The following is a 16440-nucleotide window of genomic DNA, read 5'->3' on the forward strand; positions in this document are numbered from 1 at the left end:
CTTTTCCGACTGAGGACCATGGCCTCAGATTTGGAGGTACTGATTTTCATCCCCACCGCTTCACACTCGGCTACTTAAGACCAATACAAAAAAAATATTTTTTGCAGAATATGCTACAGTTAATTGCAGTTTCAGCACACAGATTCACAGGAAGATCAAAATACTGTTCAACATATCTGTAATCCCAACATTTATTGCTGTTACTGTAAAAGTATAACAGGACTTTACTCTTTAGTTAGATTTAGTAGAACATGAATTCAGCAACCCTTTGTGAAAGCTACACGTAAAACAAAGCTACTTATTTTACTTTTGACAACCTGAATGTACAACTGTATAGTGTGAAAAGCAGTGTTAATATCGACTAATAAGATATTGTGCACCACATACTAAACAGAAGCTAGCAACATTAGCTTGGCTAAGATCACGAGCAACCTTTTGCTTGTAAGAGTTAAAATAACCTCTTAAATAACAGAAAGGTAACAAACCATTTAGAAAACAAGATTAGCTATTAATTACTTACAGATTATGGCATGTCAAGCTTCCCAAAGATATAAGAGGTATGAGGGGAGTGAAGCATGTCAGCACCTCCGTTACACTGCATGTAACAAACTTCTAGCCTGCTGCCTCAGCACATCACCACCGAGCTCCGTGTAGCGCACGCAATATATAATAGAAGAAGAACCCCAAAGAAACACTAACGGAGATACTGACCTCTACTGGGAAAATAAAGAAATGCACCAGCGAATACCATACTATAGAACACAGAGGGACAGAATAATATGCTTCAACATGTGAATCCTATTCAGTGGTGGTCTTCTTTCAGGCTTCTTGACCTTGGTCATGTCTCTGAGCACTTGACACCTTGTACTTCTGGACACTCCAGGTAGGTTGCAGTTTTGGAATATGGTGGCACTGGAGGATAATGGGTTCCTGGTAGCTTCACATTTAATTATTCTCAAGTCTTTTGTAGTTAATTTGCATATATTCTTCTTCGTAAATGTTTTGCAACCCAGTTGACTATTCGCAACAAAACGTTTGAATGTCCGGTGGTCACGCCTCAATAGTTTAACCATTTCAAGAGTGTTGCATCCATCTGAAAGGCATTTTACAATTTATAACTTTTCAGTGTCAGTTTTGCCCAATTTTACCTGAGGTCATAAAACTGCCTAATTATTATGCACACCTTAAAATAAGGTGTTGTAACTGGCCGGGATGCTAAATCAGGAGTCAGAGTCAGAGGTAAAGAACACTGGGTAGAATTTATTAACCCTAACCAGGCAGCTGTGTGGCCACTGTCTACACCCAACAATATCTGTTAACACACAAACTCTCTCCTAAATCTGTAGCTAGCTCAGACAAGTATCACACGTTACGGTTCTCTATCACACACAGGAGTGGAGCCGCAAGAGAGAGAGATGATTGGCAAAACCCCACCTTATATAGGCCTGAGACCCCTGGACCCGCCCCTGCTGTTCCAGAGCCCCCAGAGATGCCCTCCTTACTGTGGGGCGTTCCAGCAGGTAAAACAGCCCAACCTAACTGTCAGGCCCCGCCCCCTAATGAAACATAACTGAGCAACTTAGAACAGCACTTTAAAGGAACAAAGGGTCGCTATTATTCACTGTTGCCACACACTCACTCATTACACAAATACATATCACCTGAAAATGATTCAATCCAATAAGCATTCAAGTTTTTATAGTTTGGAGTTGGAAAATGTGCATAGAAATAATAATACAATCAGAATACTCACTTGCCTAATAATTGTGTATGAGCAAACATGAATCAAACTCTATCTCGGACCTAAACATTTTCAAAACAAATAATGCATTAGGATTTGTTCAGAATAGACAAAATCTTTGCTGGCTACAACCTTAGCTACGTTATAGTAAGCCTAAAATAAAACAGTTTATGGTTATATTGCGCCTATTTTTGGTGTATATTTGAAGAACACATCCGTGCATTCTTTTAGAGTCAGGATAGACAAAAACTTTGGATGCTACAACGTTCGGTAGCTTCTTTAAATTAAACATAAAATAAAACAGTTTTACGGTTATATTGCGACTATTTCTGGTGGATTATCGAAGTATGGATCCGTGCATACTTTTTGGGGTAATAGAGGCTAATCACAGCCCATTGGTCAGTAAAGAGTAGGGGTTTCCTCACTTCTCTGGTCTTTTCACTTGATGAAAACGTCAGTTATTGTCACCGATATTCATAGTTATTGTATCAATGTCATTCACTAATGAAAGAAAAACTGACGTTGTGTCATGAAATTAAATTGCTTTGCCAGTGTAAAGTTAATCTTCAGTCTAGCTAGCAATTGCTCAATTCTTATGACTATTCCTGTTAGTAAGTTAGTAGATTAGTAAGTTAGCAAGCCTATTATTGGCTAATTATCTCATCTTCATCCGCGTATCCGGTATCGGGTCGCGGGGACAGCAGCTCCAGCAGGGGACCACAAACTTCCCGAGCCACATTTGCCAGCTCTGACTGGGGGATCCCGAGATGTTCCCAGGCCAGTGTCGAAATATAATCTCTCCACCTAGTCCTGGGCCTACCCCGAGGTCTCCTCCCAGCTGGATGTGCCTGGAACACCTCCCTAGGGAGACGTCCTGGGGGCATCCTTACCAGATGCCTGAACCACCTCAACTGCCTCCTTTCGATGCAAAGGAGCAGCGGCTCTACTCCGAGTCCCTCACGGATGACTGAGTTTCTCACCCTATCTCTAAGGGAGAAGCCAGCCACACTCATGAGAAAACCCATTTCAGCCTCTTGCACTCGCGATCAAGTTCTTTCGGTCATAACCCAGCCTTCATGACCATAGGTGAGGGTAGGAACGAAAATTGACCGGTATATCGAGAGCTTGGCCTTCTGGCTCAGCTTTCTTTTCGTCACAACGTTGCGGTAAAGCGAATGCAATACCGCCCCCGCTGCTCTGATTCTCCGGCCAATCTCCCACTCAATTGTCCCCTCACTCGCAAACAAGACCCTGAGATACTTGAACTCCTTTACTTGGGGTAAAGCCTCATTCCCTACCCGGAGGAGGCACTCCATCGGTTTCCTGCTGAGAACCATGGCCTCAGATTAAGAGGTGCTAATCCTCATCCCAACCGCTTCGCACTCGGATGCGAACCGGTCTAGTGAGTGTTGAAGGTCACAGACCGATGATGCCATCAGGACCACATCATCCGCAAAAAGCAGCGATGAGATTCACAGACCACCATACTGCAACCCCTCCCCACCCTGACTACGCCTTGATATCCTGTCCATAAAAGTTACAAACAAGATTGGTGACAAAGCACAGCCCTGGCGGAGGCCATTACCCACCTGGAACGAGTTCGACTTACTACCGAGAACCCGAACACAGCTCTCACTTTGGACGTACAGGGATTGGATAGACCTCAGAAGGGACCTCCTCACCCCATACTCCCGCAGCACCTCCCACAGTATCTTCCGGGGGACCCGGTCATACGCCTTCTCCAAATCCACAAAACACATGTAGACTGGATGGGCATATTCCCAGGCCCCCTCCAGGATCCTTGCAAGAGTAAAGAGCTGGTCGGTTGTTTCTGCGACCAGGACGGAATCTGCATTGTTCCACTTCAATCTGAGGTTAATTTGAGGTCAACAGTGTCCCATCCTTACTGTACACAGCTTGGATAGTTCCCCGTTTTCCCCTCCTGAGGTGGCGGACGGTTTTCCAGAAGCACCTTGGTGCTGACTGAAAGTCCTTCTCTATGGCTTCCCCAAACTCCTCCCACACCCGCTGTTTTGCCTCTTTCACAGCAGAGGTCTCAGCCCTTCGGGTCCGTCGGTACACTGCAACCGCCTCTGGAGTCCTCCGGGGTAACATATCCCAGAAGGTCTCCTTCTTCAGTCGGATGGCTTCCCTGACCACCGGTGTCCACCAGGGTGTTCGAGGGTTACCGTCCCTTGATGCACATAAGACCTTTAGACCACAACTCCCCGCCGGAGCTTCGGCAATGGAGGCTTTGAACATCGACCACTCAGGTTCAATGCCCCCAACCTCCACAGGGATGCCAGAAAAACTCCGCCGGAGGTGTGAGTTGAAGATCTTTTGGGCAGGGGCCTTCTCCAGACGGCTGCTCATCAGCAAGATGTCAAGTAGGTTGATTTTTCCCTTCCTCCGATGTTTGAACGACGCTTCCCGCTTCTTAGACGAAGTTTAACAGACATTTAATAGCTCTACTGCCGATGTTTAATAGATCTATTGCCGACGGTTAATAGATCTACTACCGACGGTTACTAGATCTACTGCCAATAGTTAATAGATCTACTACCGACGGTTACTAGATCTACTGCCAATGGTTAATAGATCTACTGCTGACGTAAAGTGAAGAGACAAGATAAAGACTAAGGTATGAACTTTATTTAGAGAATGTACAATTTAACAAACATAGAAAAAACTAAAGAAGTCTAAACAAAAAACACCCAACAACTGTGTATTATAGGCTACAAATGAATCGTCCTCTTCTTCCGCAGGTCTCAACCCTCCAGCTGCCGTCCCCGCCCTTTCAACATCGAACTCAGTAATTCCTGGCAAACGTGGGTTTTTAAGAACAGAACCTGAAAGACAAAATATGAAGCAATTGCAACAAGTATAACAGTAATTTTGTAGCATTCAATTTAACATGATGGCGCTACGTAAAGCGACAACATACACAATTTTTATGGTATGTAGCACGTTGAGTGATTTTCTGCATGCAATTTGAGAAACGCAGATCGCTCTGTCATAGTCAGAGCAGACAAGTTGAAAAAGGAAAACAGACATCCTGATCGCGTTCAAAACAACTCTTGTTCTCCCTACACTAAACAAATTATATCAGAGTGTTTGCCAGCAGGAAGGAGAAGAAAGGATCGGGCCAGTCATCAGAGGAACAAGCGTTATAGTTAGAGAGAAAAAGCCAGTCACCAGAAGATGTAGCTATCAATATTGCTGCCACAATTGTATCCCCAGGTATTGGCACGTATATTGACACGTACTGAGAAACACAGACGTTAAGTAAAGCAAGTTTGGTTAGCTAACACTAACAGTACTATTTCCATGCTTATCTATGATTGCTCATCCAACATTAAATACAACATAATTGTATCGGTTATCAATGTGATTTTCTTCAGGAGTAAATAGTTTAAGCCGTTGCAACAAAAGAGAATGGGCGAGCAGGGACAAATGTAAGGCAACTTTAAAGTTGGATTAAATGTATGTATTTCACTTGAATCTGAATAACCTTATTATTACCATTTCTTAAAGGTTATGCTCTGCATTTTCATAAGAAGTGTACACATTACTTTAGTAGGCAGGGGAGACAACAGTCTTGATTATGAGGGACAGAGTGGTGCAGAAAGTAGGAGAGAGTAGACCATAGTGGAACAGGATAGAAGAGAGGAAAGAAGAGGTGGAGATAACAGAAGAGGAAGTGAGGAAGGAAAGAGATGGAGGGGAGAGAATAGAATAGATGGAGGGCAGCCCTGCTCAACAACATTCCCACCACAGCAAGATACATTTTCAGAGGAAACACTGAAGAATGGGCATCCACATTTCCTATTATGAGTTGGTTTTGTCCACCAATGTTCTATAAAAATAAGCAAGTGTTGAACTTACACATAATGGCATCCTTTAGTGGCATTGACTGGATGACAGTCTTCTGCCCCCTCCCGCACCAGTTCAGTTGGGTTACAAAGTCCAGTGTGAAGACCTTCTCGAACACATACCACATGGTTTGCTTAACATTCTGTCCCCGGTTGGGGACAACTTTGAGGTCTGAAATGCAAACAAAGCATTAAAACTGCACACTCGTACTGCTAGTGGTTGTCATACTACTTTAACATTTTACATGAATCAGGTGTTTGAAGTAGGTGCAAAGTCTTTCCAAGAGACCCTCCAGTCATTTTATTTATAATGTTAAACAACAAGTACCTGTAGAGTTTGGTGGGACACTGCTCACAGGTCTGAAAACAAAGTCTTGGAGCTAGAAGAGACAAGGACAGGACAGTAACATTTAAAGTGTAACAGGACTACAGGACTGTTGTTTTGTGTTATACTAATTCAACCTACTCAGAGTGTTACTTTCTTCCATTTGACTTGAAGTTGTAGGTTGGACCTCCACTCCTGGCCTCCAACTCGCTGTTGGGACACAAATAGGAGATATGAAAGTAGTGGTAAAGTTGTGCCACGGTTCAGGAGCCATGCAGCCCTGGATCGTGGCATGTGTATGTTTCAACTGTACACACTTGAACTGTGCGAGACGGAGTCTAAAACAAAAATCCAGAAAATCACATTGTATGATTTTTAAATAATTAATTAGCATTTTATTGCATGACATAAGTATTTGATACATCAGAAAAGCAGAATTTAATATTTGGTACAGAAACTATTACAGAGATCATACGTTTCCTGTAGTTTTCTTACTGTGAAGTATACTTGATTTGTAAATAATGTATAATATTTATTAGAGTACCAACACCCCTTAATATACACCTTAATCAACGAAACACAAGTGTCATGTGCATGGATTAATGAGTAATTCCTGGAAAATGTGTAGTTTTGAAGTACAAATGGATTTTCAGTTACTCCTGAACTCATACTGGGAAATATACTGAAGGTGTACCATTTACCCCAAATTTACCCCTTAATTTTACCTTAATCCACACACGTAATGCATTAAAAACAATTAATTTACACATTCATTGCAAATAATATCTTTCATTGTCTGTCATGGATGCCATGTTTGCCTTTTGTTTGTAAATGTAATCTATAGACAGTTGTTTTACATAGAATGAGCCAGCATTTTCTTTTCCGCTATATCTGCATTTGTAATGAAATGTCTGAATTTTATCAATTTCCTTCTCATATGCTGCTTGCACAGTACATTCGTCAACTTCCTTAGTGACAACAACACTGTACATCTCAGTTCCTTCATGATCCCTTTTATCAGAAGAATCTGCAATGTCTCATTATCTGACAACGTTTTGAGCTGAATACGAGGCTGGGATTTCCTCATCATTGTCCTATTTGTCTTCAGAGGGCTATGGCATCACTGTCCTCCAGAAGGTATTGTCTAACAGCTTGATCCCACTCAGATTTGCCATGACCGGCTTATTCAGGGCAGTGATGTGGTTGACAGCTCTAGCAATGGGTTCGCAGTTGACCATGTTTGAAAATCCCTGGGTCACTATGATTTACTGAAAAAGTTGATGTGTTATGACAAAAGCCAGTGACTTGGCAGACCAATCAGAACTCTCTATATCAGCATGTCAAGTCCCTTCATTATCTCAGCCAATCATGTATAGCATGAAAAGCCCTGTATTTACCGCTGGTTAAACAAGGGTTAGTCTGTTACATTTTATTTATACGTATTTAAACTTCACATGCTTGTTTGTTATTTAGTTACATGAAAGTTCACATCTTCAAAGAGGCATTCTACATGTTTTTATTCTTACAAACTGCTCTCCTGAAAAGTAGTGACATGCAACACACCCCCTTTTCTGAATTCTGTCACATTTGTCAATGAGAGCATTGCATTGTTGGAAAGTGCTTATGGGTTTCTTCCAATAATAAAGGCCAAAGTGGCAATCCCTGTCCCTGCAGACACAAACACACACACGCAGCTGCTCCTCCAGTGTGGCGGATGATTTTGGGGACCAGTGTTTCCCCAGGGACGTAGAATGTGGCAGTGTGTGGTGCTGTAGTGTGTAGTATTTCCTCCTCCATATTTACAGTATTAAATGTACCGTGCTGTATGGGATTTTAAGGGCACAGTTGGGACTGTGTATGGCCAAATCTGTCCTGGTCTATGCCACCAACGATGGAACAACTTGACTATCGCTCCGCATAGCCTCAAGAATTGATATTGCCTAGTTTACGACTCTACTTCAGAAAACGGAGAAACAGCTAATTTGCACTTTGTACCATTATTTGAGTAGAAAGAGACAAAAAAAACAAGAATAGAGTGAAAGACAAATAACATAAGAGCAAACATTTATGGAATAGTGACAACAGAGAATGAATCAAAAAGAGATAGGAGGAGAACAAGTAAGAGAGAGCTTGTAATGGAGCTACAGAAGAGAAGGCTGAATGGAGCTTCTATCTGAAACAATGGCCTTCCACACTAACTACAGATTGGTTGGGCCCATCCCATGTTTAAGCTGCCTCTGGCCACGGGACACTGTGTGCACTACCAAGTCCATATGAACATCCTGTTAAATGATTACTTAAGAACAACTCCTCTGTTTCCCCACAGGCCCACAGAGCAGTAGTAATAATCCAGGAGTGTCCAATCTTTTCAGGTATGACAGCTTCTTAGTAAACATAACACTGTTTTTCATGCTTTCTGTTGGGCATATTCTTCTCTCTGCATCTTTTCCCTTAGTCTCTAGTGTACCAGAGTAATTATTGCACTACAATTTCTGTGAAAATACCTAGTCAAATAGGGGTTAATGAACTATTCTGAAAGGTGGGTATATAAAGCATGTCACATTTTCCCAAAGTCAGTTTCTCAGTTATATTTTCAGTGGTATAGGATTATTTCACATCATTTCTCTCCATTATTTTGAGATTAGTTGACATTAGTATTTGTACATTTCAATGATTCAAGCGTAACGCTGTTTTATTAAAGGACAATTAATTGTGCATCTAGCTGAACAGTAAAGTGTAGGACTTTGATGAATCAGAAGCCTAATGCTGAGTACTCACACAAAACAAGTATGATATACTCCTGCAAAAATACTATTGTGCAGTTTTTATAAGGTTTTGGGAAAAAAGGTTAAGGAGTGGATACATTGAAAAGGAGTGGATAAACTACTCCAATGGCGTGTGCATAAAGAGCCTATTTGTGTATCTGCTAAAAAATTGCGTAGAAGTAAATTTATGTCCATTAACACTACAGGAAAATGGCTGAAAAAATATACTTGAAATGCTTTTAAGACTCTTAAAGCATTCACTCAGCTTCATACGAACAACCACAAATACATGGTCAGTCGGTCAAAAGTAAAGCATGAGATGCTTTAACAGTAATATTTGCAGAAGCACGAGGCATGTTGTCAATAGAATTTGTGCATTACCCCATACCTAATGTAAATGTCATACAGAATTAGTGTAGCATGCAAAGTGAGTACAGGTTTTGACATTATGTCCATTTACGCTAAAATAGAGCCACCAGAGTTATTATATCTCTACAAAGTTTGACCAGTAGCCTACTACTGCCCCAGGCATGCTCACTGTAGCAGGTGCATTTGCCATGCTGAGGTCCATTACACAAGCTGGCTGATGATCAAACACGAGAACCACACAGACAGCAGTAATGTAAAAAATGTATTTCCCAGATTTGTGTTCATTTTTGCTTTTGAAGACTGTAATTTCAAGTAGCTGGGAGCCATGAGATTTAATTGACATTTTGCAGCAGAACATGCAAAAAGTGCATATACTTGAGAACTATATTGCAAGCTACTCATAAATGGGCTGCAAGCTACCTGTAGCTAGCTATCAACCTGAGTAATACAATTGAGGAACATTTGACTGGCTTAACACACCAGTAAAACTTCTATGGTTTGTATTATGTTTTTTTCTTAATGTCTATAGTTGCCCAAATGTAACTTTAGGTTGTGTTATGACAGCAAATTGTAAAAATATTTTAATACTTCATGTCTCGCCTCTCAATCCCTTTATTGTACGCATAAACACACATTTTGTCTGGTCTTGTGAGGGCAAGATCTTTTTTTCTCTTTTTTGCCTATCCCCTAACACTAGCCATGTCCAAAATCATACTTTAACACATAGTTTAACCTAACACTAACCTCACCTACATTTCAATGTGTATGCTTAAGCTTAATCTGAATCGAACCCCAATTGTAAGTTTTAACCCACACACCGAAATAGCCATTTTCCTTGTGTGGGCAAAACTGTCAGATTTTACTATCTTTTTCTTTTCATGTAAAGTGAAGTCTCTGTATGTATAGTAAAGCCTGGTGAGTATGTTTTCCTCAACAGGCCATTAGGTGATTAGATAACACCAAGCCCTCCCACACAGAGGCTTGTAATGAACCACACTTTTGGATCCAGGCAATCCGGACGCGATGAGAGGCTGTCTTACAGGGTGTCTCACACTTACTGAGTCTTCCAAACTGTACACCACATTTTCCAAACCCTACACCAGCCACCTGTCACCCTGCTGACCAGGGGCCTGAGAGAGGTGGATGAGAAGGAGGGAGTCTTATTTCCTTCCACAGATCAACTAAACCATATGAGTTCATCGATTACTATCTTGATGTTATTTAGACAACAAGCAGCTCCCAGCAGTTACAAAAGGTGGTGGAGAAAAAAAAAACATATTACAAAATCTCTGACGATAAAAGTTTGAGGCTGAAATGTTTACTTGTTAAGGGTAATTTCATTGTTATGGACATTTTCACACAAAGTTTGGTGTTTATCTATAACACCCCTTTGGGGAAGAGTATTAAAAAATGCAGTAACATTTGTAACATTAAACGACCACTGAACATATATGTATAGTTCTGCGAGTGGTAGAAATTTACCGAAGATTTTAGGAGAACAAAAAAATGAATGGGAAATATGTATTTCAGCTAAATTTACCATTTGTATCTTAACCATAACAATTTTTTCTAGATATCAACGTTTGCTTCAATGGAAATCTAAACAATACATTATGGAATAATTCACAAGGGTCTGAAGATAGTTATGATGAATGTGTTGTTCATTACATCCACAATCATTCTGGAGTGTAACAGAAGCAACTAGCGACATTCAAAATATCAAATATCTCAGGTTAGTGTGTGAATATCTCCATGCAGTAGAAATATAAGTGCTTACTTAAAGCCACAAAATATGATTGTCTGAAATACATTATTAGAGACATGGCCAATTGTTCAGCAATGGCTAAAATATAGACTTTATGGCTAATTTTCACCATTTTAGAATTTGGTTTTTATTCATTTTATTGTTGGATGCTCAGGTTGGCGTTTTGTTTGGAACAACTGACAGTGGTAAATGTAGCAATGGTTTACATTACCCCTAAAGTTACTTTAAACCAAACACAGGAAGGAAGGAGAAGGCTGGCTGCCCTTTATGCGCACCTGTGCCCTTGTGTCAACTTGAGTAACTCGATAACTCATGGGGGACAAACAGTTTGTACTGTTTACTATTTCCTGATAGCTCGGATGGGAGCTATTTCCTTGATGGAACATGGTATCCATTGTTGAAATGTTATTCTGACAGAGTTGACCACAAAGCCAACAAAGAGAATAATAACTCTGAAGAGTGAAAGGGATGTGAGATGTGATGATGGATGGAATTCCCTTCACGTATGGATTGACAAAGTTTCCAGCAGCCCTATCATTGACAGAGGTTAATCAGTAACCCAGAATACAAACTGATTGATGACTACGCTAAATGCTTAGCACAGATGATACACTGTAGATTTGTTTTTGTTTACATTTTCCTTACTTCCAGAAACTTTTCCTTACTTCCATATTTTTTTAAGATTTGTTGATTTTGTACTTTGCAGATTTTCTTTTGTATTTTACTGCCTTCAATAAAAAAATTATCAGAACAAAATTTACAAACATAGCAGTTGTACCCCAAATTGTATTACATAAACAGTGGCTTATTGGCTCTGGTAAACATTTGTGACAGAATTCAGGAACGGGGGATTATAACGTCACTACTTCTCCGAAGAGCCATTTGTAAGAATAAAATGTTCTGGGACATTTTGTCTTTTTTGCAGAAATGCCTTCTTGAAGATGTGAACTTTTCTGTGACTTAGTAACAAACTAGTATGCAAAGTGTAAATATGAAAAAAATATGAATGCAATCCCTTGTTAAACCAGTTGAAAAAAATAGGACTTTTCCTGATAGACATGATTGGCTGAGATAAAGAAAGGGCTGGACATGCTGACATACAGAGGTCTGACATTCAGCTCTCTTTCACAACACAACTACATAGTAAGTAAATCATTGCTACCCTGGGATTTTCAAACATGGACAGCTGCAAACATGTTGGTAGAGCTCTCAACCACATCACTGCCCTGAATTTAGCTGCCGTTGTCAACAAATCTGAGTGGGAAGAAGTTGTGAGAGAATATTTTCTGGAGGTCAATGATGCCATGGCCTTCTCTGACTCGGAAGATGGGCAACGAATTGAACCACGATGACGGAATCCCAGACTTAGATTCTGTTAAAAATGTTGTCAGAGAATGAGACACTGCAAATTCGCGGATAAGAAAATGCTGAGACACCTAGTATAAAACTTTCTTAGATTCTTGAAGTACTGAACACCTTGAGTGTGAACTGTAGCGAAAACGCAGCGTAGGAAATGATGTCAACAGACCAAACGCAAATGACAAAGAAATTGGTATGCTGCAAAAAATTCCTACAAACTACAGATAATTCCTTTCTTTCTTGTCACAAAGTTGTGCATTTAGCTAGTTAACTAGCAATTGCTACTGACATTACTGTTCACGTTAGCAAGATAGGTAACAACACTAACTTATCAGCTAGCTAACATTTCCTGGTTTCTACCTTGTTCATTGGGTAGCTAGCTTTACCTGATGATTAGCTATATTTTATTTCAATAATCAGCAACCTGATTGACCAGTCATTCATCCAGGTGTGTGTTATTATGACCAGCTATTATGTTTAAATTGCCTACACAAATGTGATTAAGCCACTTGGTTTTATAATTAGCTAAAAATTGACCAGTCATTCTCCCATGTGTGTGTGATTATGACCGGGTAGACAAAAAAAAGTGACTCATTCACTAATTGGGTTAACAGTGAAAAGGGTAAGCCTAATATTTGTCCTAAATGGTCTCTCTCTTGAATTCATTCCAGCATGAGCAGAAAATGTCTGACTTCTCTCCACCAGTCCTACAAGGCGAATGGTACATTGCCCCCCACCAAAATGAGAACCGGCAAGCACAAGTTGCACATGAAGATCCACTTCCTAAAACGTGATGTGGACAACCCACTCCATCAGTACAGTAAGACTGCTAAACTGCTCAGTAGCTGTCCACCTGCACTCTCAAATTATCTGCACTTACATTGCTGCTCCTATTTATTTAAGAAAACTGCTGCTAAGGCACTTCACCTTTCACTATAATGTTTGTACCTGATGTATGAAGTGCATGTGAATAAACTTAAATTTTACTTCATTTGGTTTGATATACTGTGTTTTTATTAGAGACCAACCAGAACAGTTTAGCACAAGGCCAAAGTGTCCCATTTGAATACTTAAATAGCTGGGTGGGCTTGAGGCCTAACAGGGTGTGAACCATGCTAAATAGGCATAAACAATGACCAGATCTCTGGCAAGTGTGAAAATGTTTCCAGACTTTTTTCTCAGAACTAGGTAGAGCAGATTATCAACATTTAAAGATGCATATCTTTTTCATACCTTTATCAAACATTATTGTATTATATACCAATACAAAGATCTGAATCTGGACCTTAATCCAATGTAAAAAAAAAAAAAAAAGAAGAACTAAAATTTGGCAATAGGACCCTGTTCCTGAATTCTGTCACATTTGTGAACCTCATATGGAATATGGTGCCATTTGGAAAGAATCTTGTGTTCTGCATTTCCAAGCAGAAAAGATATACTACGTCATAGCAACAACCAGAGAATGACGTAGCCAAAACTGATGGATTGATCGTGAAAAAGTGAGGACCAGCATGCTTTTCTGTACTGTATATGCTCTCTAAGTGTAACCAATAAATAACCTTCATTATTATAACCCTGGACAGTGAGAGAAGGAAAGAACAGGACGGTTTTGTGTGTGTGTGTGTGTGTGTGGGTGGTGGTGTGGGTAGTCAGTAGTGAGTACAACTAAACTTGTGAGGACAAAAAAGTATAAAAAATACAGAAAATTAAACATTGTGTTGATATTATTCCTTTACCAGTTCCGGCTTAGGTTTAGGTTCAGGGTAAATGGTACAATTGTGACAAGGTTAAGAGGTTAAGATTAGGCTTTGGAGTAAAGGAAAATACTGGATTTTGGATTTTCAAGTCAAATGTTCCATCCATCTTCTTCCGCTTATCCGGGGCCGGGTCGCGGGGGCAGCAGTCTAAGCAGGGATGCCCAGACTTCCCTCGCCCCAGACACTTCCTCTAGCTCTTCCGGGGGGACACCGAGGCGTTCCCAGGCCAGCCGGGAGACATAGTCCCTCCAGCGTGTCCTAGGTCTTCCCCGGGGTCTCTTCCCGGTGGGACGGGACCGGAACACCTTCCCAGGAAGGCGTTCCAGAGGCATCCGAAAAAGATGCCCAAGCCACCTCAGCTGACCCCTCTCGATGTGGAGGAGCAGCGGCTCTACTCTGAGCTCCTCCCGGGTGACCGAGCTTCTCACCCTATCTCTAAGGGATCGCCCGGCCACCCTGCGGAGAAAGCTCATTTCGGCCGCCTGTATCCGGGATCTTGTCCTTTCGGTCATGACCCAAAGCTCATGACCATAGGTGAGAGTAGGAACGTAGATTGACTGGTAAATCGAGAGCTTCGCCTTGCGGCTCAGCTCTTTCTTCACCACGACAGACCGATACATCGACTGCATTACTGCAGAAGCTGCACCGATCCGTCTGTCAATCTCCCGTTCCATCCTTCCCTCACTCGTGAACAAGACCCCTAGATACTTAAACTCCTCCACTTGAGGCAGGCACTCTCCACCAACCTGAAGTGGGCAAGCCCACGCCTCTAGGGCGTTTGTGTTTTGGTTTAAAAGATTATAATTAAACAATGAAAACATTTCCCTTGTTCTTGTGCCAGTCCCCGCGAGCACTAAGTCACTTTCCAGTTTAATGGTTAGGTTTACGGTCAAATGTTATTTAGGTTGTGATTACGGATTGTCACGTCCTGGCTGTGCCCCTAGCCATCTCTGCGCTGGGCTCGGGGCATAGCCAGGACAGGACAGGAGGTGGCCTTTAGCCACCTCTACTCCTTTTTTTGGTTTCCCCAATTGGAGGCAGGTGTTAGTCATTGCCTCCAATTGGGGACCCTATTTAAGTTTAGTTTGTAGGCCCCAAGGCGTGGTTCATTTTGGTTTTGTTTATCCTGTGTAAGGAATACCCATGTCACTGGTTGCTGCTTTTTGTTTTGTTGGAGTCCTGCATTCTTTATTTTGTATTAAATGGATTACCTTACCTACCTCTACTCTGCGCCTGTGTCCTCTTCATCCCACGACCGTGACACGGATAGGTTAGCGAGTGGGTAAGATTAGTTTTACGGAATTTAGATTTAGTTTTCTATAAAAAAAAAAGGTCTCTGTGTATAGGTACAAAAGGACTGAAACTGCATGGCAAACTATTATACCAAATCATACCGAATGATAGCATTCAAGAAATATAAGGTGTACATTTGTGGGTTTTCACACTGATTAAAAAATCCATTATATAACTTTTTGTATGGTTATGTGTGAACTGATTTTGAGGCTGTTTTGTTTAAAAGGAGATATACAAGCGATATGTGATATCATGACAAAAATGACAATATCATTGGAGTCATGAGGCAAGTAAATTCACTTCATAACATTGTAAACAAATGCTTACATTATGTAAGGCATAACGCATTTACACTGAACAAAATTATAAACGCAACACTTTTGTTTTTGCCTCCATTAATCATGAGCTGAACTCAAAGATCTAAGACCTTCTATGTACACAAAAGGCCTATTTCTCTCAAATATTGTTCACAAATCTGTCAAAATCTGTGTTAGTGAGCACTTTTCCTTTGCCGAGATAATCCATCCACCTCACAGGTGTGGCATATCAATATGCTGATTAGACAGCATGATTATTACACAGGTGTGCCTTTGGCTGGCCACAATAAAAGGCCACTCTAAAATGTGCAGTTTCACTGTATAGGGGGGGTCTGTGGGGGTCTGGGGGGGTCCGAAAACCAGTCAGTATCTGGTGTGACAACCATTTGCCTCACACAGTGCAACACATCTCCTTCGCATAGAGTTGATCAGGTTGTTGATTATGGCCTGTGGAATGTTGGTCCACTCTTTTTCAATGGCTGTGCGAAGTTGCTGGATATTGGCAGGACCTGGAACACGCTGTCATATACACCGATCCAGAGCATCCCAAACATGCTTAATGGGTGACATGTCCGGTGAGTATGCTGGCCATTCAAGAACTGGGTGTTTTCAGCTTCCAGGAATTGTGCATAGATCCTTGCAACATGGGGCCGTGCATAATCATGCTGCAACATGAGGTGATGGTCGTGGATGAATGGCACAACAATTGGCCTCAGGATCTCATTACAGTATCTCTGTGCATTCAAAATGCCATCAATAAAATGCACCTGTGTTCGTTGTCCATAACACAAGCCTTGCCATACCATAATCCCACCTCCACCATAGGCCACTTGATCCACAACATTGACAGCAGCAAACCGCTCACCCACACGACGCC

At 41.2% G+C, this 16440-nt stretch overlaps 1 long non-coding RNA gene across 1 annotated transcript; it reads right to left on the minus strand.

Annotated features, from left to right (window-relative positions):
* Positions 1 to 4498: 4498 nt before the first annotated feature.
* Positions 4499 to 6158, minus strand: LOC117595206. The gene is made up of 4 exons (XR_004576407.1): positions 6080 to 6158; positions 5942 to 5993; positions 5627 to 5785; positions 4499 to 4590 (listed from the first exon to the last, which is right to left on the minus strand). It is a non-coding gene; the product is annotated as an uncharacterized LOC117595206 (long non-coding RNA).
* Positions 6159 to 16440: the final 10282 nt, after the last annotated feature.

The sequence above is a fragment of the Esox lucius genome, chromosome 11, assembly GCF_011004845.1.
Source record: "Esox lucius isolate fEsoLuc1 chromosome 11, fEsoLuc1.pri, whole genome shotgun sequence".
NCBI classification, from domain to species: Eukaryota; Metazoa; Chordata; class Actinopteri; order Esociformes; family Esocidae; genus Esox; species Esox lucius.